Source organism: Dermochelys coriacea, chromosome 22, assembly GCF_009764565.3.
Source record: "Dermochelys coriacea isolate rDerCor1 chromosome 22, rDerCor1.pri.v4, whole genome shotgun sequence".
In the NCBI taxonomy this organism is placed as follows: Eukaryota; Metazoa; Chordata; order Testudines; family Dermochelyidae; genus Dermochelys; species Dermochelys coriacea.
The window spans coordinates 10,617,130-10,640,390 of NC_050089.1; the positions used below are offsets into that span (position 1 = coordinate 10,617,130).

Below are 23,261 nucleotides of genomic sequence, written 5' to 3' on the forward strand. Positions count from 1 at the left end.
GTTATGTGCATGTTACAGAAATGAATATTTGACTCTAAGCTCTTTTGGAAAGGGGCCATTTTTTTTTGTCATGTGTGTTTGTACAGCGCCTAGAACAATGGAATCCTGACCCGTGACTGGGGCTTCTAAGTGCTATTTCAATACGAAAAATAATACTAAAGAGTAGCATGTTGCTTGGCTCTATAAGAGTCCATAACAACTGATTAACTATTACAACATTTTTCATCATTTGACTCTTTATATATGGAAACTTAATGGGCAGAGTGACTGTCCTCTGTTTATCCAAGGAACTGAGAATACCAGAGGTTGAATGTGCTTCCCCTTGCACACTGCCCCAACACATTGCCAGCCAAGAGGGAGTTCTGAAGCCTTGGCCTCTATGCTGTGGTTGCCAACAAGTCCTGCAGAAAAGCCATGGTAAGTGGCCATCTGTTTGCGTCAACTGGACTGAGACCCGCTAAGGGTATGTCGACACTGCATGTAAACCTGGGTCTGTGGGATTTGGCATGGGGACTTGTTTTTTCCAGGCCTACGCTTGAGCATCCACATTGCATTGTAAATCTCGGCTTACAATGGCTGAACCCGGGTCTCAAAGCCATGCTAATGTCTCCGTGCTGCGCTACACAAACCTTCTGACTCGAGTCTGTGGTTTGAGCTGCTCCACACGGTCAAATGATAGAGTTTGGACATAATTGCAGCAGGACTTGTGCTCTGACCCATCCTCCTAGCAGGGTCTTAAGACCCAGAATCTGAATGCTTGCTGACCTGAGTCAGACTGATTTGTGTGGGGTCAGAAGGCGGGGTTCAGCTCAAACCCGAGTCAGAGTCTTGAATTAGTGTTCAGTGTAAACATTCCCTAAGACAACCAAACAGCCATCTGCTGCTAATGGTTTTTTACTACAATCACTTCAGATTCAGGCTGGATTTGAACCATTTACTCAAAGGCAAAAGGCACTATAGAGCATTACCGATGCTGAGGCATCTCGTCCTCCATAATCAAATACTTAACCTCTTAACTTCAAAATGTTGGGGGTGGGGGAAATTGCTGAGAGGAGCTTGGGTTAATTATGATGAATTCTTTTTAGAGTCATTGAGCACATGGAAATGGCTGTTAGTAGCATTTGTATGGTTTAGTCATTTGGAAATGGAGAACATAAAAAGGAAATTTGTCCTCAGCGTGCTGGATTGTGTTTGTACGTTTTTATGAGACATTGAGCTGGAAATGTCAGCATTACTTAGAGTTTTGACCCTTCAAACTCGGGTCTCCTTCCAACTGGCAAGTGAACAGTGCTAACAAAACAACAGTGCTTGGGTCTGTTTAGCTGAGTTTGCAACTATTATTCTGTTTTCCTTAAGGAGAAAGAAAGACAGAATATGAATTAGGAAGGAGGAAGCCTTCCTGATCTATCCTATCTTGCCCCTTCCTTGCATGCTTGACTTTAACCCTACTGTACTGACCACCTTGGGTGATAAAACTTGGAGTCTGTTTTTCTAACTGAGACAGTTTTATTTGGAATGGGGAATTGGGAGTTCGGACATGTGGGTTCTGTTCTCAGCTCTGCTATTAATTTCACTGCATGATCTTGGGCAAGTTACTCAGGTTTTTTTGTGCCTTACTTTACCAATCTGTAAAATAGAGACAATGAGGGCTTCATTGCTTGTTAACTAATGCTTATGAGTAGACCGAGATCCTCAAATGGAAGATGTGACATAACTGCAAAACATACTATAATCCATCAAAGGCCCAAATCATGCCATTCTTACTAAGGCATCTCTGGGCATTGATTTTGCAAAGTGGACTGTGGGATTTGGATTTAAGAAGTTCCTTTAGAGAGCTGGTGAAAAAATGACAACTATTTAAAAATTTTCAGAGATTTTTCTGATTCCCTCCCCCAGTGAAATGATCTATAATGTAGCATTTTGTTTTTAGTCAATTAAAAACAAATGAATGATGTGTTTTCTTTTGGAACGGAATGGGATCAAAATGAAAACATTTCAGTTTTCCTTGGTTGGTTTTCTTTCCCCCTTTCTCTCCCTTTGGTTAGCCTCCTCCCCTCATCCTCTTTTGAAGGGGGAAAGAAAGGAAACACCATATCAAAAACTGAAAAATGTTCATTTTGATAATTTTATTCAAAAAGAATTTTTTTTTAATTTCCATTTGTTACATCATAAAACTAAAAAAATTCAAACATGAACATTTTTGTATTGTTGAAAAAGCCATGTTTCACGAACTTTTTTAAACTGGCCATAGTTACTATTAAGGCAAACTATGGTCCAGATTCTTACTGCCAATGGTCTTTCAGTGGCCTGCATGAAATGAGTTTGGTGTCTCAGTCCACTTTCATTGGGCAGGTGTCCAAATGGGGATAATGATACAGACTTTCTTTGTAAAGCGCTTTGAGATCTACTGATGAAGAGCGCTATACAAGAGCTTGGAGTACTTGTGGCACCTTAGAGACAAGTACTCCTTTTCTTTTTGCGAATACAGACTAACACGGCTGCTACTCTGAATACAAGAGCTTGTTATTGATAGAATAATTGCCCTTAAGCACTGTTGCAATTGGTGCCTTTTTTGGACGTCTCAACAGGGAGACGAAAAAATAATCATAAATTCACCCCCAAGACTGATCTACACTCTCTGTCCCTTAAAGTCAGCATTGAGGCACCTTTGCAGAGCATTTGAAGCGTGCATTGCTGCTTTCTGCATGCTGTAGCTGTTTTCTCGATAAAGAGAGGACTAGAGTACAGGGCTGTCGATCCTAGATCTTTCATGAACATTAAGTTCACAACAATTAATGCATCCGATGAAGTGAGCTGTAGCTCCGAAAGCTTATGCTCAAATAAATTTGTTAGTCTCTAAGGTGCCACAGTACTCCTTTTCTTTTTGCGAATACAGACTAACATGGCTGCTACTCTGAAACCAACAATTAATACGGTTTTGAAGCAACCACTGGGGATTCGTATATCCCCACATACAAGTGAAGGGTAAGTTGGTACTTTGGTGTTGGCTAGCTGGTTGTGTTTAGATATGGTAAAGATATAATATATATATTGCTGGAGTCAATTGTTGAGTCTGTTATGTGTGAACTGTATCTTTCAGAGCTTGTTAGGGCGCCAGGCATAATCTCTCGTTTACATAGTTAGTGTAATCTAAATAAATGAGTGACTAAAATAAATACTGTTTTAAGGCTCCTATGAACATCTTCAGGTTAGGTAGAAATGTAAATGTAGAGGAATTCTCATCTCAGTCACACTGATGCAACCCCAGTGAGATCTGGATCCTGCAAACTTTCATGCTCTTTGAACCCAGTGGGACTACTCACGTGTGTTTGCAGGATAGGGGCATGAGATGTCATCAGTGTCAATGAGGGCAGAATATGGCCCATTATGTACTTGGAAATCATTTTTAAAACTGCTGGGACAGATCCCCAGCTGCGGTGAATAAGCTTAGCTCCACTGACCCCAGCTGAGAGTGTGGCTGACTGCTTTTATTAAATATATTGGGAAAAAAACACTTTTTCTCTCAAATGCACTTTTGCCTTTACCTGCCTGGGTAAATTTCTATTGGAGTTCACAATGCTAGAAACCCACTATAAGTCCCTTCGATGTGCAAACACCATTGCACATATATGAAAGAGATCAATTGAGCCTTAATCATTTTGGTGGTTCAGTAATACAAGTAAGCTGTCTTAAAGTGTACAGGGTCATACCTTCCTGAATCCTTGAATAAGAAGAGTGGTAATGCAACATGTATTGCCCTTGTGTCTTTGATATTTAAAAAGTAATTTACATAGTTGGCTTTTCTTCTTTTGATGCATAGGTTATTTAATTGGTAAGTCCCCATTAGTGATAATAGGCTACTTGTACAAATCTCCTGCATATTGGTAAAAGAACAGGCGCTGTTCTAAACAGCTCCAAACTATTGGAAGTTTTCTGCAGTGTTTCTCTTCCTGCTGTGAGTGAAAGATCTGTTTTTACAGCACATCTAGGTCTTTCACAAGTCAAGTGTGAACCCTTTTCCCATCAGTCACGAGACTCCCTTTTCAGTAATATGATGCAGCAAAACACAGATTTGGCATTAGAATTGTATTCCTAAGTGAATGCTTTACAGCGTTAAGGCAATCATTGATTCATTGTTGTTTAAACAACAAAGAGTCCAAATTCTGCAAAGACTTGCCAGTGGATTTAGCTATTAATACTGGGAGTTAATTCTTACTGACTTTTAAAAAAATTGATGTACTTATAAAAGCAGCGTATTTTAAAAACTCCTTCTCCATTGGGGCAACTTACTGGGGTTACATTTTGTAACTGAGATATGAATTTATTCCACTGCATTTACATTTCTAGTAAATGAAGGGCCACAATTCTAATCCCTTGTTTTGTAGCAGTTTCATAGCTAGGTGTCTACTACTAGCCCTAAATGGAATGGTGGTGATGTATGAACCGCACAGATGTGTTAAAAATTCATCAGTGGGGACTAGTCACAGTAGCAAGCATTGTACTCAGTAGTAAGGTGCACAGATACTATGGTCATGTAAGCAGTCAGAGAGAGAGGGAGAGAGAGAGAGAGAAGTGTTTTGCAGAACTGAGCTCTTACGTGTCACTTTAAATCCACAGGGCACTTCACATACATCAAGACACTTACTTTGGCCCTTGGAGCTTGTAATTCAAATGGATAAATTGCTGAGCAGAAGAGAGGGGTGTGGGGAATTATTGATGAAAAGGAGGAGGGAAAAAGGATTCCTGGAAGAAGTCAGATTGAAGGGCAAGGGAAAAGTGTTGGATAAACAGCAGGGGATCATTCAGGTGAAATAAAAGCAACTCGTGCTGCAGACAGAAAAATGAAGAGGTGCGAAAGGGAAAAGATTTATGGAGGAGCTCTGGAAAGACCAACATGGAGAACAGATGAGGCAGATATAATAGCAGGTCTTTCCCAGATGGCAGGAGCTGCAGAGGGGAGGCTTTCTCACTAACAGCGGGGAGGGACAGAGAAGAACATAAGAACGACCCTACTGGTCAGACCAAAGATCCAACTTGCCCGGTATCCTGTCTTCCGACAGTGGCCAATCCCAGGTGCCCTAAGGGAATGAACAGAACAGGAAATCATCAGTGATCCATCCCCTGTCGCTCATTCACAACTTCTGGCAAACAGAGGCTAGGGACACCATCCCTGCCCATCCTGGCTAATAGCCATTGATGGACCTACTCCCCATGAATTTATCTAGTTCTTTTTTGAGCCCTGTTATAGTCTTGGCCTTCACACATCCTCTGGCAAGGTGTTTCCACAGGTTGACTGTGCACTGTGTGAAGAAATACTACCTCTTGTTTGTTTAAACCTGCTGCCTATTAATTTCATTGGGTGACCCCTAGTCTTGTGTGATGAGAAGGAGTGTTTTTTTTCCACCAAATGCATCCGATGAAGTGAGCTGTAGCTCACGAAAGTTTATGCTCTAATAAATTTGTTAGTCTCTAAGGTGCCACAAGTACTCCTTTTCTTTTTGAGAAGGAGTCAATAACACATCCTTATTTACTTTCTCCACACCCGTCATGATTTTATAGACCTCGATTGTATCCCTCCCTAGTCGTCTCTTTTGGCAAGCTGCAAAGTGCCAATCTTATTAATCCTCCTCATACAGAAAGCCGTTCCATACCCCTAATATTTTTTGTTGCCCTTGGCTGAAACTTTTCCAATTCCATGTATCTTTTTTGAAATGGGGCGACCACATCTGCACGCAGTATTCAAGATGTGAGCGTACCATGGATGTATATACAGGCAAATAATGATATTTTCTGTCCTTATTCTCTATCCCTTTCCAATGATTCCAACATTCTGTTCACTTTTTTGGCTGCCGCTGCACATTGAGTGGATGTTTCAGAGAACTAGCCACAATGACTCCAAGATCTCTTTCTTGAGTGATACAGCTAATTTAGACCCCCTCATTTTATATGTATGGGATTATGTTGGGATTATGCTCTCCACTGTGCATTACTTTGCATTTATCAACATTGCATTTCAGCTGCTATTTTGTTGCCCAGTCACCCAATTTTGTGAGATCCTTTTGTAGCTCTTCACAGCCTGCCTGGGACTTAACTGTCTTGAGTAGTTTTCTATCATCTGCAAATTTTGCCACCTCACTGTTTACCCCTTTTCCAGATCATGTATGAATATGTTGAATAGGGCTGGGCCCAGTAACAGACCCCTGAGGGACAACCACTATTTACCCTCTCTCCATTCTGAAAACGGACTATTATTCCTACCCTTTGTTTCCTATTTTAACTAAGAAGCTACTGGAACACAAGCGGAGGAGCAGGAAGCAATTTTTAATGTTCAGGAAGTAATGCACCTTTAAATGTCACAAAAAGAAAAGGAGTACTTGTTGCACCTTAGAGACTAACAAATTTATTTGACCATAAGCTTTCATGGGGTGCATCCGATGAAGTGAGCTGTAGCTCAAGAAAGCTTATGCTCAAAATAAATTTGTTAGTCTCTAAGTGTGCCACAAGTACTCCTTTTCTTTTTGCGAATACAGACTAACACGCTGCTACTCTGAAACCTTTAAATGTATAATTACAATGCATTTGCCCACTGTTTAGCTGTCCTTGGTCCCCTCCCATTAAAGATATGTTGACACTGCAGTTAGGAGGGGTGATTGCAGCACACGTAGGAATGCCCAAAGCTTGCCCGCTAAAAGGAGCAGCATGAGCTAGCTGCCTGAGGACAAGCCCGCCTGGAGTGCTTGGTACGTACTCAGGTGGCTAGCCAACTCCATCAGCCATGCTGCCCTGACTTCACAGCTGGTTTTAGTGAGCTGGTTCGATCAAAACTAACTTGGGTTTGCCTACATGTGCTGAAATCATACTGTACCTGCAATACAGATGTACCCTTTATAACAAATGCTGTGAAATGTATTGAGGCTCCCAAAATCAAGGCTTCAAGGGGCCGCTTTGAAAAACTTTGGCTGTAATTTCTACGCACCCCAGTGGCTCCATCTGTGAATACTAACTCACAGGGGGGGTTGTGAGGCTAAACCAGTTAGGGTCAGATCATAATATCTCTTACTAACCTGAGTACTTTCACTGTCTTTCATATTGCCTTTCTATTTATCCTGGGTGCAAAGGAAAGGTAGTAGTAACATCTCAAGTAACCAACTTTTTTTTATTAAGGGATTGGGAAAATTCAGCCAAATCTGATTAAAAAGAAGAGTGTTTGTGTGTATAGAAGCAATTTAGATTGCAAAATCATTGCAATAAAATCAGGGAATGGAGAATTTGGGCTGTTCAATTATTGTGCCTTTTCCCAGCCCCCTCCTCCAGAATGTGATGAGTTGAAATACAGCTTAAACTACATATGTATGAAATGTAATATGTAATTCAGGGTTAAAGCCTAATCATTTTGTAACTGCTGTAAAATTGCTTTACAAATGTCTTTCCATTCCCCCCCCTTTACAATGCACTGGTAAATGCTGGCAGTGACCATTTCTTCTTTGTTGTTGAAGTGCCAAAGTTGAACTCACCAGTGACCTTAAGTGGAAAAAAATGAAATGGATCCATTTGTTCATTAGGATGATGCATGTCCTGTGAAAAGCCACTTGGAGCTGGAATGTAAGGCAGACCACACTGGCTTTGTGCTGAGAGATGACTGGGAAAATAGATGTTGCTCTTTGGTTTTTAATGTACTGGCTCTAGTTGTGAGTATATGAACGGGTGGGGTGTGTGTGTATGACACTCGCCCTGATATGGGACCATGGTACCACCATCAGCTAAAGGAGTTCTGCTTTAGTTTAAGGCTAGAGGCTTGTACATTCGAGCTGACAGATTAGGGTTCTGTGCTCAGCTTCCCAGGTGGATGGGTGTTACCTATATAATAATGGATTTGTTATTTTTTTGAGGCCGCTTTTAGGAAACGCACCTCCTAAAAACAACAAAAAGAAAAGGAGTACTTGTGGCACCTTAGAGACTAACACATTTATTTGCGCATAAGCTTTCGTGAGCTACAGCCTCACTTCATTGGATGCATCCGATGAAGTGAGCTGTAGCTCACGAAAGCTTATGTTCAAATAAATTGTTAGATCTCTAAGGTGTCCACAAGTACTCCTTTTCTTTTGCGAATACAGTCTAACACGGCTGCTACTCTGAAACCTAAAAACATAAAATTCCCAGATCCTATCAGACCCACGCCCATCTAGTCTGGTATCTTGATCTCAAAAAATGGCAAGTAGCAAAGCTTGTGAGAAAGGTATACAAATCCCCATAATGGATATGATGGCATAGCCTTCTGTGATGGGTGGCCCCCATCTCCTGGCAGCACAGTGCAGCACTGCAATTAATTCTCTGCCTCTGCCCCGAGTGGCTTTCAATAAGTCCAATGAGGCTTATGTATATTGAACAGTGCCCCTTCAGGAGTCTAGTTTATTTACCCAAAGGGCAGAACATTTTACAAATAGGCCTCTACCCCAGTATCCTAGCTGGAGGGGGAAGGGGCTGAGTTAACCTTAGTCCCATCAACCCATTTGTACCAGTGAGGCTTTCCTGATCTGGAACCCTGTTCTGGAGCCAGGGCCTCTTGTCATCAGCTTGGGTGGGATCTCTTCTCTTGGGTCAAGGTCCCCACAGAGGTCAAACCATGACAACACAACACCCATATAATTCCTCTGATCTGAGGCTCCTGTTTCTGCCTGGTGAAGTCCCTTCCATTGGAAGCAAATTTTTGCTGAGGCTTGGCTTTTATAACTCGTCCCTTCTGGAGATCTTCCTAATCTCCTACTGTATTGTACCACCATTTTTCTGAATGTATTTATTGCATGTACACACACCTCCTCTTGGACATACATCTTATGCCTGGAGTAGCCACTGCCACACTCAGTGCTCAGATAAAATAACAAAGGTACAGGCACCACTATCAAGTCTTCCCTTGAAGAGGACACATTTGCTATGGCTTTCAGTCACCCCTCCTTCTTCATTCAGCTTTACGTTGCCTGGAGGGAAGGAATAATAGGCTGCTGTCAGAAATGTCACTGTCTCTTTCTCTATTACAGTAAATGCAATAACCTTGCAGAAAAATCACTGATAATCACACTCTAAATACTTGTGAAATACAAGCTGAACATGATAGGTCAGATCCTCAGCTGGTGTAGAACGAGGTAGTCTCTTTCACTTAATGGAGCTATGCCTATTTATGCTGAGTATCTGGCCCTGTAATTTTGGCTAATCCCTGTGTGCGGTAGCATCCCACTTAACAATCAATAGTCTCAACAACTGGAGAGCATTCTTTAAGGGTTTTTTGAAACACCCAAACTTACGTTGTACTTTAAAATGTTGTCTGTGGTACATCTACACTAAGACCTGCAGCACAGCCATGGCTAGCCCGGGTCAACTGACTTGGGTTAGGGCTATTAACTTGCAGCATAGACATTTGGGATCGGATTGGAACCCCGGGCTCTGAGGCCTTCCCACTTCATGGTATCTCACAATCTCTGCTCCAGCCTGAGACCAAATGTCTCTTCTGCAAGTTTATAGCCCTGTGAGCCCGAGTCAGCTGACCCAGGCCAGTTTGCAGGTTTTTATTGCAGTGTCATTGTATCCTGTATGGCAGGAATTCCTGATTCAGCCAGTACATCGACAATTGCAAAGGCAAAAGCGGTGCCAGAGAATATTTTGTTTGCCAAGTTTCCCTTTGCATATGTAATTTATTCTCTATTCATGCTGTTAAAAGTTAACTTTGAATCTATTTGCTGTCTGTGGCCAGAGCTTTTTTGATTCATGTATATTGCCTTGGTGATGCTAAGTCAAATTCATCATAGTAAAACCCCTATACTATTAATATCTGGCTATTATATAGCACTTTTCATTAGTAAATCCCAAAGCACTTTACAATGGAGGTCAGTGTCATTATCCCCTTGTTACAGGTGGGGAAACAGATGCAGAGAGAAATAAAGTGACTTGCTTAAGGTCACACAAAAGCAAAACCCGGAATAGAACCCAGCTCTCCAAGTTCACAATCCAATGCACTATTCACTAGGTCACATACTTCTTCCCCATTGTAGCAAATCCTATACTAAAAGAAGCTACAATAGACTTTCATTGGTGTTTGTCTGCACTTTAGCTTTCATGCATCCAGATGCATTCTGGGAATGAGGCAAATTAATGGGCTCTATATTAGTGGAAGTATAGGCTCAATAAGTTAATTCAGTATTTTTTTTTCTCTTGTTTGTGCACACTTCATGTGATTTAAACAAACCATGTGGGCAGTGATAATCAGGTCTCATAAGTTAAATATGGTTGAGAGCATCCAGGGTGCTAAAGGAACTTGTCTTGGTGACGTGATAGGAAGTATTTCACCTACTGAGTTAGTAATGAACCAGTGGTGCAGCGTGTTGCGAGCAGGCACTGTGCTGTTATTAATACCCTGGCATAGTTCTTTAGCTGGTGCAAATATAAGTTACACCAGCTCAGGATCTGACCCCATGTATTAGATGAAAGATGATATTCAAAGCCAGAAGGGACAATTATATTGTGTAGTCTGACCTCCTGTATAATACAGGCCAGTCACCTGGTTACTACTGTATTGAACCCAATAACTCATGTTTGGATGCCTTTCTGGCAGACATGCTTTAGTCAATTTTTATATGGATGTATGTCCTAGAGATTTTTTGCCATTAACAATTCCAAGGCATCTCGGTCTTCTGCCCAAATTCCAGATTGCGTGTTTTCAATGTGCCTCCCTAAAATTCCTCCTGCAACTTTAATTGGGTATGATAGTCGTCGCTTCCTGTCCTGACATGGTCTCACCCACATTCCCACCCTTCACAAAATAGCTTTAATTTTTATCTCACTAAAGAGCATAGCAACCAAAGTATCTGAGCAACCAGAGCAATATTCATAACGATGACACCAGCAGAGCCAGCGCTAGGCATAAGCTGACTAAGGCCATGTCTACAAGTTTTGCCAGCATAAGTGGTAGTGTGCACAGAGACATAGCTACTGCCACTCGTTGGGAGTGGTTTAATTATGTCGGCGGGAGAGCTCTCTCCCATTGGCATAGAGCGGCTACACGAGAGATCTTACAGTGGTGCAGCTGCATCGGTACAGCTGTGCTGCTATAAGGTCTCTAGTGTAGACATGGCCTAAGCAATTGCTTAGGGCCCCGAGCAGCTCAAGGAGGCCCCCCATTTGCTTTTTAGTATGTGTCATGTGTGGGGGGGGGGTCCAAAATATTCCTGCTTAGGGCCCACAGTGTGAAAGCACCACCACCAGAAATGGCATCTCATGGGAAATATTTCATTGTTAACACCAGGCATAATTGTAGTGCCCAGCCTGGCCTCTGGTAAGTACTTACAGGTAGATAGATACAAGCTTCCCATATGGTAGTGCTGGCATGTTCAGTGGTGCCTGCTGTTTGCATATGGGAGAAAAAATCATGAAAGAACTCAAATCCCCCCTGCAAGAAGATGCTGTAAATAGTGTGGCCAAGTTTCAGACTCTCACAGTACAGTGGGACGGGATCCAGGCTTATCTGGTGTCAGGAGAAGGAAGCATTTTATGTATCCTAGACACACTGCCTCAGCTGGATTTACTAGCTCTGGAAGGGGCAGATGTTGGGTTCTCAACAGAGTGGCAACATCTGAAGCAATAATCATTCCTTAGTGGATCTTGCTGAGTTGCGCTGGTGGGCTCTCTCACCAGCTCAGAATGAAGTGATGCCATACCAGATTCTGTTCCAGGCTCTTGCCTCAGGGCACAATTTATTGGTTAAACAGACTTTAGGCATAATCTCAAAACAAAGTAGTTCCTCTGCCCAACATGGGCTGCTTTCCCTTCACCTCTCGCAGCCCTTCAGGGTCCTTGCCCTGACCCAGGGACTCCTGCTCCTTGCATTCTCACTCAGCTTGCCTGCCTGGGCCTCAGATAATAGCTAGCTTCTTTCCCCAGCCACCAGTCCTAGTACAGGAACTCAACTTCCTGCTCCCTACAATTTCTCCAGCCCAGCTGAGTTCTTGCTGGCCTTTTTAAGGAACAGGTGTTCCTCAGGCTATCACCTGAGCCCCTTGCCCCACAGGCTCAGCAGAGAGGTTGCTTATTAGTCACAGGTGGAGCTAGGCCCATTTCCCATTAATGGGGCCAGTCACTGTGAAAAGGAGGAGCACTTAGCTAAACTTGGGGTAGCATCACTGCGTAATTATAAACACTGCACCATTGGCCGACAGGGGGCTGGATACCTTCCAAATGCCAAATTCAAGAGAATCATTTTTTTGGACTCGAATGCCCCATGTTATTTTTCTTTCAAGAAGAAAATTGGAGATGGAACGCATTCCACTTGGACAGAGGATTCGTCTGCAAGCTAGGCCAACGCTCTGCTAAATAGTCACCATGCCAAGTGCTTATGGGTAATTAGGCATGAAGGGAATCGGCAGTCTGCTCCCTCCACTGTGTCTCACAGACTGCGTATTTGCAATGTGCCTTCAGAGTTGTGGCACTCAAATAGAAAATGGGCCCTGGACATACAGCCCTCACAAGGGACTCAGTTAGTTTATTGGTAACACTACTGGAACATCAGAGATCTTTGAGTGGCTGCAGCCTTACAACTCTAGCTCCTCATGCACTGATTCTCTCACTGTGATGCTTTCAAGAAAAATGAACTCATTTGCACTGGTAACTCCTATTGTAGTGAATGAGGATCACTATCTGATACCTTTTGATGCCAAGGGCACTATAGTAGGTGGCCACAGGAATTTCATATCGTTCTGTTGGATGGTTGCGATGCACAGCTAGGAAAAAAAGTTGGAAAGATGGTCCAGGTATAGAATCCAGTGCATTTGTCTGCTTTTGTTGCCCTCATAGTCACTTGTGAAGGCAAGTTTTGTTGTGTGAAATGGAAATGTAGCAATGGGAAACCTTTGTTTAGTTTTGGTTAGCAGAGTGTAGATACTTATCCAAGCCATGTTAACATTTCTTGTTAACATATGTTAGTATTTCTTGGTTTTATACAGGCCACAAATAGAGCAAGACTTGCCTTTGTCGTGGATCTTTCTCTTGGAACCATGAACAAAACTAGGAAGTGCGGAGATGTATGAACTCAACTTCTGAAATTTAGTTCCTGTTCCAGGCAAGGGATCCAGACAAGTTCACACACCACAACAGTGGGTAAAAGAAATCCCTAACTCTAAGCTGCAAAGTTCAGGAAGTTTTTGGATCCAGAGTTTTTGGTTCAGCCAGTATAGAGTTCAGACCTGGATCCAATCTCTCCCAGAGTCTGGAGTTATTCACACACAAAGTTCAGGTTCAGTCCCATCTCCAGTTTCAAGTGCAGGTCCCTATTCATTTCTAGAGAACTCCACTGAAGTTCATGGTGTTAATCAGGGATGAATTTGGCCCATAGAGTTTGTAAAATCTTCCCAGCAAAGTTAGACACACATGTATTTAGCTCTCCTTGAGCTAGCATGCTAAAAATAACAGTGTGGCTGTGGTGGCATGGCTCATGGTTTGGGCTAGATTGCCTAAGTATGTACCCAGAGGGTTGAGCAAGGAACCACCACCCGTGTGCTGTGGCCACACTGCTATGTTTAGTGCACTAGTTTGAGCATACTTAGCACATCTGTCTTCTCGCGCCTGTCCAGCTGCAGTGTAGATGTACCCTTGGTGGGAGTCTCATGGTATTTGGTGTTTTTACTAAAACCTCAGCTCCTGGAGTCATGAGAATACCAACTTTCATTTAAAAAAGAGTAAATTTCTGGGCTTTATGGTTGTGGAGAAAAGCTGGAAAATGTGACCCAAGTGTAGCCTAAAGTCTCAAAATCCAGACAGCAAATAAAAACCCCCCCATATATTATTTGTTTTTTTTTAAATCATAATTTTAAAGTCGATTTTTTGGGGAAGGTAAGGGGTCTGATTTATGATATTTTGAACACTTGGAGATGGCAATATTGTAATTATTAAAGTGACAGGAATGTGCTCCATTCTGTACAGGTTATTGAAGTAGACAGAGCTTGCAGTCTAAGGCCCTGGTCTCATTTTCATTGAAGGTAATGGCAAACTCCCCTGGACTAAGAAAGGAGCAGGATTGGGCCCCAAATATTTAACTAAATCAGAAGGGAGTATTGTGTCTCTGGATAATCCATTACTATGCTAATTTAAGTAACGTTTGTAGGGGGACCTACAACTCTAACTCTGTATAATGCATTACAGCAGGAAATGTTTTCCTTATTTTAAAGTGAGTTTGGGAGGAATAGATTTGAAAGAAAATTGCCTTATGTTATCAGCACATTTAACCATTATTTAAATGCTGATCCAGTTTTATTTTCTTAGGGGAGAGTGTAGCTTTAGCTGAAGCATAAAGCAAACTCTACCAAGTGTAGAAAAAAACTCACCCTGATGTGTCCTATTTGACAAACTGACCTGCGGGTCACAACCTGAGTTTATTGATCTGTGGGGCCTTGTCTGGGTATCAGGCCTGTTTTCTGGACTTTGGTTGCAGCTGCATTCCTGACTTCTGAAAGAGTAGGGGGTGTGGACTTCCACTAGGAGTAACCACTGGGAAGGAAGTAATGTTCATTAAGTGTGTTTCATGCAGAGGCAATGCAGGACCAAGCATGCTCAGTGCAAAAGCTTGTCTCCTTTGCCTGTCAAGCCCTGTGTTTGAACTCATTCCAGAATACTGGATTTACTTTTCACAAGGAAAGAATACCTGACTGGATTGCATTTTCCCTTCTTTCTTCTCTCTTGTAACCAGAAGATTGGAAACAGTATTCTTTTATGATCAGTTCAGTGTCAGTAATACAATGTGCTGAATGCAAATATGACTATTTCAATGGAGAAAGAAGAAGAAACTTTGCTACCTGTGAAGTGAAGACTTCTTCTTAGGTTAGTAAAGAGGTTGAATAGAAACTATGTTTTCCAAGTATTTGTGGCAGTAGTTTAATGTTGTTTCCTACCCCACCCCACCTCCTCAAATACTTTAATATAAATTATATCAAACTTCTTTAAAAAGTTCATCTTCTAAGCTAAACAGCAGCTTTATTATTCTTCAATATCTCTGATAAGATAAACTTGTTTTACATGAAAACGCTGCAACAAAAGTTTATTTTTTTGTTGGGCAAACTCCACTTTTGAAAACTTGATACTGTTGACCTTAGCAGGTTTTTTAAAAAAGTATTTGCTGAGAGCTCTGTTCTTTGCTTCTATGCTGCATGTTTAGAATTTTTAAAAGGCTATTCTCCCTCCCCCCTCAGCTGAAAATAGGACACATTTTTGAAGAATAAACTCCGTCTTATCAAGCAATTCTTGTGGCTAGTTGATATGGTCATTTCCAATTTGAATGTAGATGTTTTACCTGTTAATGTATGGCTCTAGTTCTTTCGGTGAAATGTATTATTTGTTTTGTTGCCAGGAGGTGGGAGGAGATTTTACTTTTAAAAAACAGGTTTAGAATAGTGGATGCTTGCATTTTGAAATAATTTAAGAACTTTACATTTTTTGTTTAAGAGCTTACTTAAAAGTTTCATCGACTGAGATTTTAAAACACTTTTAACTTTTGTAGAGGGGAAAGAACAATCTTTTTCTTGATATGTTGTACTGTCTAAGGGAGAGTTTTCTAAATATAGGCCAAGTGTTCAAGGAAGAAAATGACTATTAAATGAGAGGTAGACACAAATAATACAGAGTTTAAAAAGGTGTCTTTAGTCTATGGCTGTCGTGGACAGATTAGAAACTATGTTTTCATTTAGTTGCTAATGCTGATAAATGCTCATTAAAATGTACTACAAAGAGGAGACCAAAACTTAACATTAATTTAACTGGGGAAAGTATGTACTGCACTGACTATACAAATTATATTTTGGAAGTGTCTTTTAACTCTTGATATAATCCAAGAAACAAATGAGGACTATGCATATGCAGAAGTAAAATTACTTTATCGTAAACTATTTTTTCTGTTATCTAGTAGTACTAAGTGTGCAATTGTTTCTTCGTGGAAAAAGACATAGCCCAGCAGAAGAAAGGTTATTGATAGATTAGGAATGGCATGTTCTGTTTTGGGGCTAGCAATGCACAGGTTTTACTACTGAGTGATTGTAAGTGAAAACTCTGCAACTTCATATACAATAAGTCAGCCGTTTTATTTTCCAATAACAGGGGTGGGGTGTAGAGTGGGAGTGATGGGGTTATCTGACCTTTTTCTTTTGGTTCTTTCACTTGATTTGCATTGGGGTCACCTGCTACCTGCAGAACAGGAAAGAGGCAAGGATATCTGGGGCCAAGCAAAAGGAATGTGAAAATGACCAGACCTGAAGCACTTTGATCCTTTCTCTTTTCTCTGTTCTTCACTTTGGCTTCAAGGAAATGTTTGCCTGGAAGCAGGACAGGAAAACCCATCTAGGTCTGCCCCCTCCTGTGGTTTAGCAAGCTACAGAGGATCATGGAGTCAGTGTGGTCTATTGGACTTAGGAGACCTGGGTTCTATTGCTATGTGGCTGAGGCAGGTCATTTCTGCCTCTTTGTGCCTCAGTTTCCCCCTCTGTAAAATGGGGATAGTGACATTTAGACAGTTTTTTGTAAAGTTCTTTGAGGCCTTTTGATGAAAGGTGTTTTATACTTGCAGAATAGAGAGAGGCTTACGATGCAAACATTCATAACCAGAGTTGGATTTCAAAGACAGCTAACTTTGAGGTCTTAAATTCCACAGATTTGGCTCAGGTCATTTTAGTGATAGGGACCATTCACAAAATTCTGACGTAGGCACAAACAGCCCCTCCATCCCATCACTGCTCCCCCCTACAACTTGAGGGAGTTCAGATCCAAATATTCATGTTGGACCCTCTCTAGTGCAAGGCAGAAACCATCTTTGGATGATTGCAACCCATCTCTCGGTCTAAGATTTAGCAACTGGTAGGGTCACAGACGTTATCAATGGAAAAGAACCATTAGAATATTGAGTCCATTCCCCCCAACAAGGGAAACTCCAACACTAGATGAACCCAATTTGTTTAAAGGGATACTGCCCATTTCCCATTCACCACAGTCCCCCAACGGAGGACCATCAGCTGTTAACCTGGTCCTCCATTTGGCCTCACATCACCTTTATTTTTATCCCCAAACTTTTCTTTCTCCTGTTTTTCACACTACAGATGTGCTGGTGCTTTTATTCCGCATATGAACTTAAAGCATCTGTTTAAAAAACGTGGCCATAATTTCTTTAGTACCCAAACCTTTCCAAGCTCTCACCCATATCTGTTGCTATTCATAGCCAACAATGTATTCAGTGTATGTCACTCTACTTGCCGTTCCTCTGCTCTCACACTCATGCAGTGAGTCTTGGATTGCTGAACAATTTAAATGGGGTAAGTGCTATAATGCAGTTCTCTGCTCTAATTCCCATCTGTGATCCTGCTCATTCGCCTTCCTTAAATTTGGGGTAAGTCTTTTGAAACAGCCACCCAGAAAAATCAGACATGAATGTTTGATGGAGGAAGTAGGAGTAGCAGATACACGGGACGTTCTATGCTACCCCAAAGCAGCAAGTTACATTTGCTTCAAGAATGGTCACCATCCTGGGGTGGAGTGGGACAGGGCAGAAACAAAATGGCCCAAAGTTTCAGGAGTAAGTAGCGATTGTGGGTGCCCATCCTCAGACACTTTAAAGGGACCTGATTTCAAGAAGGCCACTGCTCAGCGCTTTCTGACAATCCAGAGCCCTTTGAAGGGTCCCAAAAAGTTAGGCATCCAAAATTTCAAGTCACTTTTGAAAACCAGGCCCATACCTACATCTCTGGTGAGATCCCCATGTACCACTGGTGCTTATGGAGCATATCATGGAAAATGTCGTACTTTCAAACAATTGAAAACATACGGGAATATGGCGGAGGCTCTCGGTGTCTCCAAGTATCCTGGGGGTAGACGGCATAGCTTTGCTTATTCCGTTTCGAGTCCAATACGGTGTAATCTTGAGCAGCTGTTGCGAATCAGCTCAGCAAACCTTTCTTTGTCAGCTATGTCTACCCTCTTAATAGGGCTGGGGCAGAAATGCAGTGCAACATCTCTTATGACATCTAAAGTAGCATTCCCCTGCACAGTCCTTTCTGCAGGCAGGAATGTGAGATCTTGCTCTACTTCTGCCCTTGTTCAGAGGGCCCTTCTTAAGGCTCCTGAGCCAAGCCACGGGAAGCATTTTGTGTTCATTTGTATTTCCAGCCTCAGTTCTGATTTTCATTGAGACTGATTATCCTCATCCTCTTTATTAAACCCATGAGTGTGCCCCTTTCTTCCATCACCCGCCCCTCGCGCCCCATAGGAATGCAATGGTCTCAATGATAGGGAGGTGGGGAAAACTTGAGAATCCGAAGCAGCAGCATCAGGAGCATCCTTAGAAGGTTACATTAACCTATTCTGCCACCCATTTACTACAGAGCCTAGCGTTTCCTGTGAAGGCTGCATCTCAAGCTGGAATGTCTACAAGCAAAGCTTTTCTCCGAATACTGCTATGCTTATGTTATTGGCTTCCCCCACTGTAGCACATTTATATAATTTGATTGGTAGACCAGCTTAACCAAAAGAGTAAAGAATTTATATCCCATGTCCCTCAGTTACTGAAATGAATTCCCCAAGCCATCGGCATCGGCACCCCAGGACTAGCCAGAGCTCCAAGTGCTGCTGCCAATCAGAATAAAGTTTAGCAATCTCAGTTCATCGTGGACTAGCAGGAGCAAGGAGCATTATGGAGCCTTGCCAGAGAGAGCCTGTCCACGTTAGGAGACAGAAGGGGACAATATGGGACTAATCTCCTAAGGACATCTATGTCTAAGCTGAAGATACTGATTTTCTTTCCGATGTTAGAGAGAGGCTGAAAGTATAGTCACATCACTGCTGTCTGGGGTTGGGACAGAGGTTAGGGCAGTGACCATAACCAAAATACAAACTTTCAGTGCTTTATTTGTGTTGTTTTAAGAAAAAAATCTGTTTATTCTTACAGGTCACAATGGAGATAAAGGCAATTACATTTACAGTATTGTCCGCAGATGTCATAAATGTAAGTACCCAGTTCAGAGTTGCATTGTATTTCAATATGGGGAGAAGTTTTGATTCTACTTACCAAAGAACAATACACCTAAGCAGAAGAGGTGCCCAACTCCCATGGATTTTCAATGGGAGTTAGGTGTGTAACCAATTTTAGGAGCTTTTGAAAATCCCACTAGGTTCCTATCTGCATCTTTAGGTGCCTAAAGACCTTTGTAAAACTGGCCCTAAGTCTCACTGACTTTCCATAGATCTTAGACTCTTAAGTGCCTAAGTCATTTTTGATAATGGAACTTAAGCTTCCCTAAGCCACATAGGTGATTTTCATGATTTTGCTCATCTGCTTTAAAATAACAAATTGAATGTAACAGCAGTTTTGGCTGCTGTTAATGGCTTCTGTGTTCAAAAAGGAGTTTGACAGACTAGTCAATAGCACAGCAGTATAAACTAGCTACTGAAAACTAGAGCTCCAAAATTCAGGTTCCGATCTGTATTGCCAGAATCTGCAAAGTTCAGGAGTGTTTGGGATCCAGGATTATAGTTTGGCCCATTATAGCGGAGAAAAATAGTTGTGAAATTTATGTCTGCCTCCAGTTTAGAAATCTGAACCCCCACAAAGTTCAGAGGTCTGGGGCTTTGGTTTAGCCATTATAGAGGTAGGAAACCACTGCAAAATTTGGACTAAATTCAATGCTAATGTTGTCCCTCTGCATCTAAAAGTTTGCAGGTATCTGAATCTGGGACTTTGATTTGGGCCATATCTCTAGCAGACAATGAGTGGTGAAATATCCTGCATTGACATGTAAAGACTCTGAAAGAACAGGTGTCTTTTTTTTGAACTCCTTCTCTTGCGCTCTCAGGGTTCAGGTGGTTGAATAAATGAGTATTGCGTTCACCAGGCAGCAAGGTTTAGGGTTGTTCTCAAGTCCTTTGTTTGTGTGTATGTAAAGCCATCAATGCATCATTCCTTCTGCTTCAGCTATTTGCGACGCCCATCTTCTCTATTGATTTTGCGCAGAATGTAGTGCCCTGGAAGGTGTGACCTGTAGCTCTGGCTAATTTATTTCTGTCATGCTTGTAGGATTTGGGGAGGGTGGCGGTGGGGAAGGGGACAATTAGTTCAAGATGTGGAATATAAATCCAAGCTCTGAAACCCTCACAGACTTTCCAGTATCTCGAAGTGCCCCCTACCATCCCCAAATCCCTTAGTTTGTATTCTGTAGGGTTTGGGATAAAAAGGGAAATCAAATTCATAGAACTAATAAGGCAGATCACTCTGGGATGAACTCTTCTTGGTGACGTATGTCTGGGCTAATATTTATTCAAAGTTTGCTAGATTGCAAAACCATTTTTTTAAACTGTCTAGTTTATGGTCTTGTACCAAAAGCCCGGATCTGAACTCCCTAAAGCTTGCTTTAATCTGAGCATTGCTACTTGATCTCATCGGTATTTATTTCATAAAGCATGGAGGAGTTGGATTTTATTTGGTGCTGAAAATTCACTTTGGCCTAGAGTGGTTGAAAGATATGCAGTTGTTTTTATTTTAATATTGTAATTAGGATTGTTCGTACCATGGGCACAAATGTTAATCTCTGTCCAAGCTTTCTTTTGTTTATAATCAATGAAATGACATTTGGGTTAGATATGTGAGTAAAAGCCAATGCTCCAAGTTTATAAATATTTATGGGCAGATTCTGTCCCCCTTCCTTACGATGACGAGTGACTTTCTCTCTGAGTAGTCCCTTTGAAATAATGGCCCTTGCTCTCAGATGTAGTGCTGAATACCGCGACTTAGTCCCAGTGAGTTTCCTGAACTTTGCAAAAGAGCAATGAACTTTTTGGCTCTGATTGAAATCATGTGACATTCATGGCAGTGTGTCATGATTTCAGCAGGCAACTGCGTGGAACTCAGCAATTTAGATTAATTTTGCTTGGAGATTCTGAGTTGATTTGAACCCAGAACGCCAATAGAGGCACTGTGAGTTTAAGAGTCAAAATCAAAGTGTGAGGTCCATGTGAAGCAAATTGCTGCCTATCCTACAGCTTTAGGGACCAGTCCTGAGAACATTTGCTACCAGGCTTGGACCTTACTGCTGTGAGTTATTCCTATGATGCCACCAATGGAGTTAAGTTTTCGGTTAGATACAAAGTGATCCAGAGTTCAGGGTTGTTTGGATCCAGGGGTTTGTTCGGGTCCACCACAATGCAAAGTTCTAAGCTGGCCCATGATTGCTGAAAGCTCAGTGAACCTTTCAGCAAACCTGGCGTGGGGATTAGCTTTGTAATACAAGATAAAACCAGGTGACCATCACTTGGCTTGGGGTTCCAATGAACCCATTTCACACAGTCACATATATTTTGTTGCAAACATTTCTCACGATAAACTATCCTATGCATTTTGAAAAAGCCTTTTGCTGTAAGACTTGACACCTGAGTGGGAAGCATGAATTTTGGGGAGAGTTTTGAAGGTAAAGATGGACATTTGATGCAAGATAAGATGGCTGTTCCTGGCAAATGGGGACAAAAACAGACTCTTAGAGTAGCAGAGGTCTCACTGTAGTTCTCTGCCTGCCTTGTGGCAAACATGACATACAAATACAAACTCTGTCAACATATGTAAGTTATGAGTCATATCACTAAGTGGCTAGGACCATGCATCCAAGTGGATAGGCTCCCAGTATCTCAGTATTTGTGTTCTGGGTTTTTTTTCCCCCCCTGTGGTCACTGTTTAGGACCTAGTTAAAGTTGGTCTTCTCACGGTATTGCCATCATCCAGGAACAGAAGGAGGAAGGGAGAGAGTGTGACCCTGAAAAGAAAAGGTCTTTTGGTTCATCAGTGACTCCTTGGGTCACTACAAAGCCCATGAGAAATTAACACACATACTTGAAATGAAAAATACTAAAACCCACGCATGTCACTTTGTACAGCGTCTTGGGGCCGGATTCTTCTCTCCCTTGCACCAGTTCTGGATTGGTTTAATTCTCTCTTGACTGGAGTTACTCCTTGTTTACACCAGTATAACTGAGAGCAAATTCAAATTCACATTTTTCACTTAAAACCGTTGGAGAAGAGCTGCCCAAGGTTTTTCTCTCCATCAAAATATCAGTGCAAACTTTTACTGAAATTTTAAAAAATATAAAACATTGTGGGGCAGGGGGAATAGGAGGAACTTCAGGGAAATTTTATTTTAAAAACAATTCCTAATTTTATTCCCCCTTTCAAAATCTAAAATTTCATTGAGAAAACATCAGAATTCAGAAAATTTTGACCAGTTTTAATTGTTATTATTTTTCAGCACTCCAGAGTGTGCTAAGTCGTTTGCCGAAACAAACTAATGGCTTCACTAAGGGCTTAATCCAATGTTCACTGAAGTCAAGGGAAAGAGTCCCAGTGACTTCAATGGGAGCTAGAACAGGCCATAAATTAGGACTGTTCTCTTTAAACAGTTATATTTGAAAGACTTGGTCTTGACAGTCCATATAGGGCAGTAAAGGCCACTATACATGAGAGGTTACTATTAATGTATTTAGTTGGGTTGCAGTTACACCCAATACAGACACCAACTGGGGATCGGGATTCTATTGTGCTAAACACAGAACAAAAAGCAGTGACTTCCCAAGGAGCATACACAACTTCCATTTGTTGTTGCCTCAATCTAAGCCATATGATAATACTGTCTAGCTCTTATATAGCACATATAAGTAGATGGGGAAACTGAGGTACAGAGCAGGGACGTGACTTGCCCAGAGTCACTCAGCAGGCTAGTGGCAGGACTGGGAATTGTCTCCTGAATACATTGTGGTTCTTGCTTCTCTGGGGTATACATGTGTGGTGCATCCAATTATTACTGTGATGGGTGTCATACTAAAGTGTATAATTATTAAATATTCTCATTTGCAGCATTTACTCGGCTCTTTTTTGGTTTTGGTGTGTGCGCTTTATATGCATCTTGATAATTCTTACGTACCATTCTCTTTGCAAACCCAGGCTTAGGCCAAACATTGTGAAATGCATCTGGTTTTACTGTACAGCATGTACTGTAATAGAATATGATCATTCCCCATTGCGAACAAGTTATGCTGCTTCTGGGGGTGAGCTTCTTAGCAGCCTCATTAAGGGTTTTCACTGCTACAACAACAGCTGTGATTCTTGATTTTAGTCACCATTCGTGTCATCAATGGTAGTGTACACAGTGCAGCAATCTCTCATTTGGTTGTGCTCTCTCCCTTTCCTCACCACAGGCATAACACAATGCTTG

General features: G+C 41.7%; 1 long non-coding RNA gene across 1 annotated transcript in view; it reads left to right on the plus strand.

The window, feature by feature from the left end:
• Positions 1-301: 301 nt before the first annotated feature.
• The window catches only part of LOC122457181, a 54,924-nt gene continuing 31,964 nt past the window's right edge, over positions 302-23,261 (plus strand). The window contains exons 1-2 of the long non-coding RNA XR_006276581.1: positions 302-417; positions 18,959-19,015. This is a non-coding gene — a long non-coding RNA (uncharacterized LOC122457181). The remainder of the gene's footprint in view (positions 418-18,958; positions 19,016-23,261) is intronic.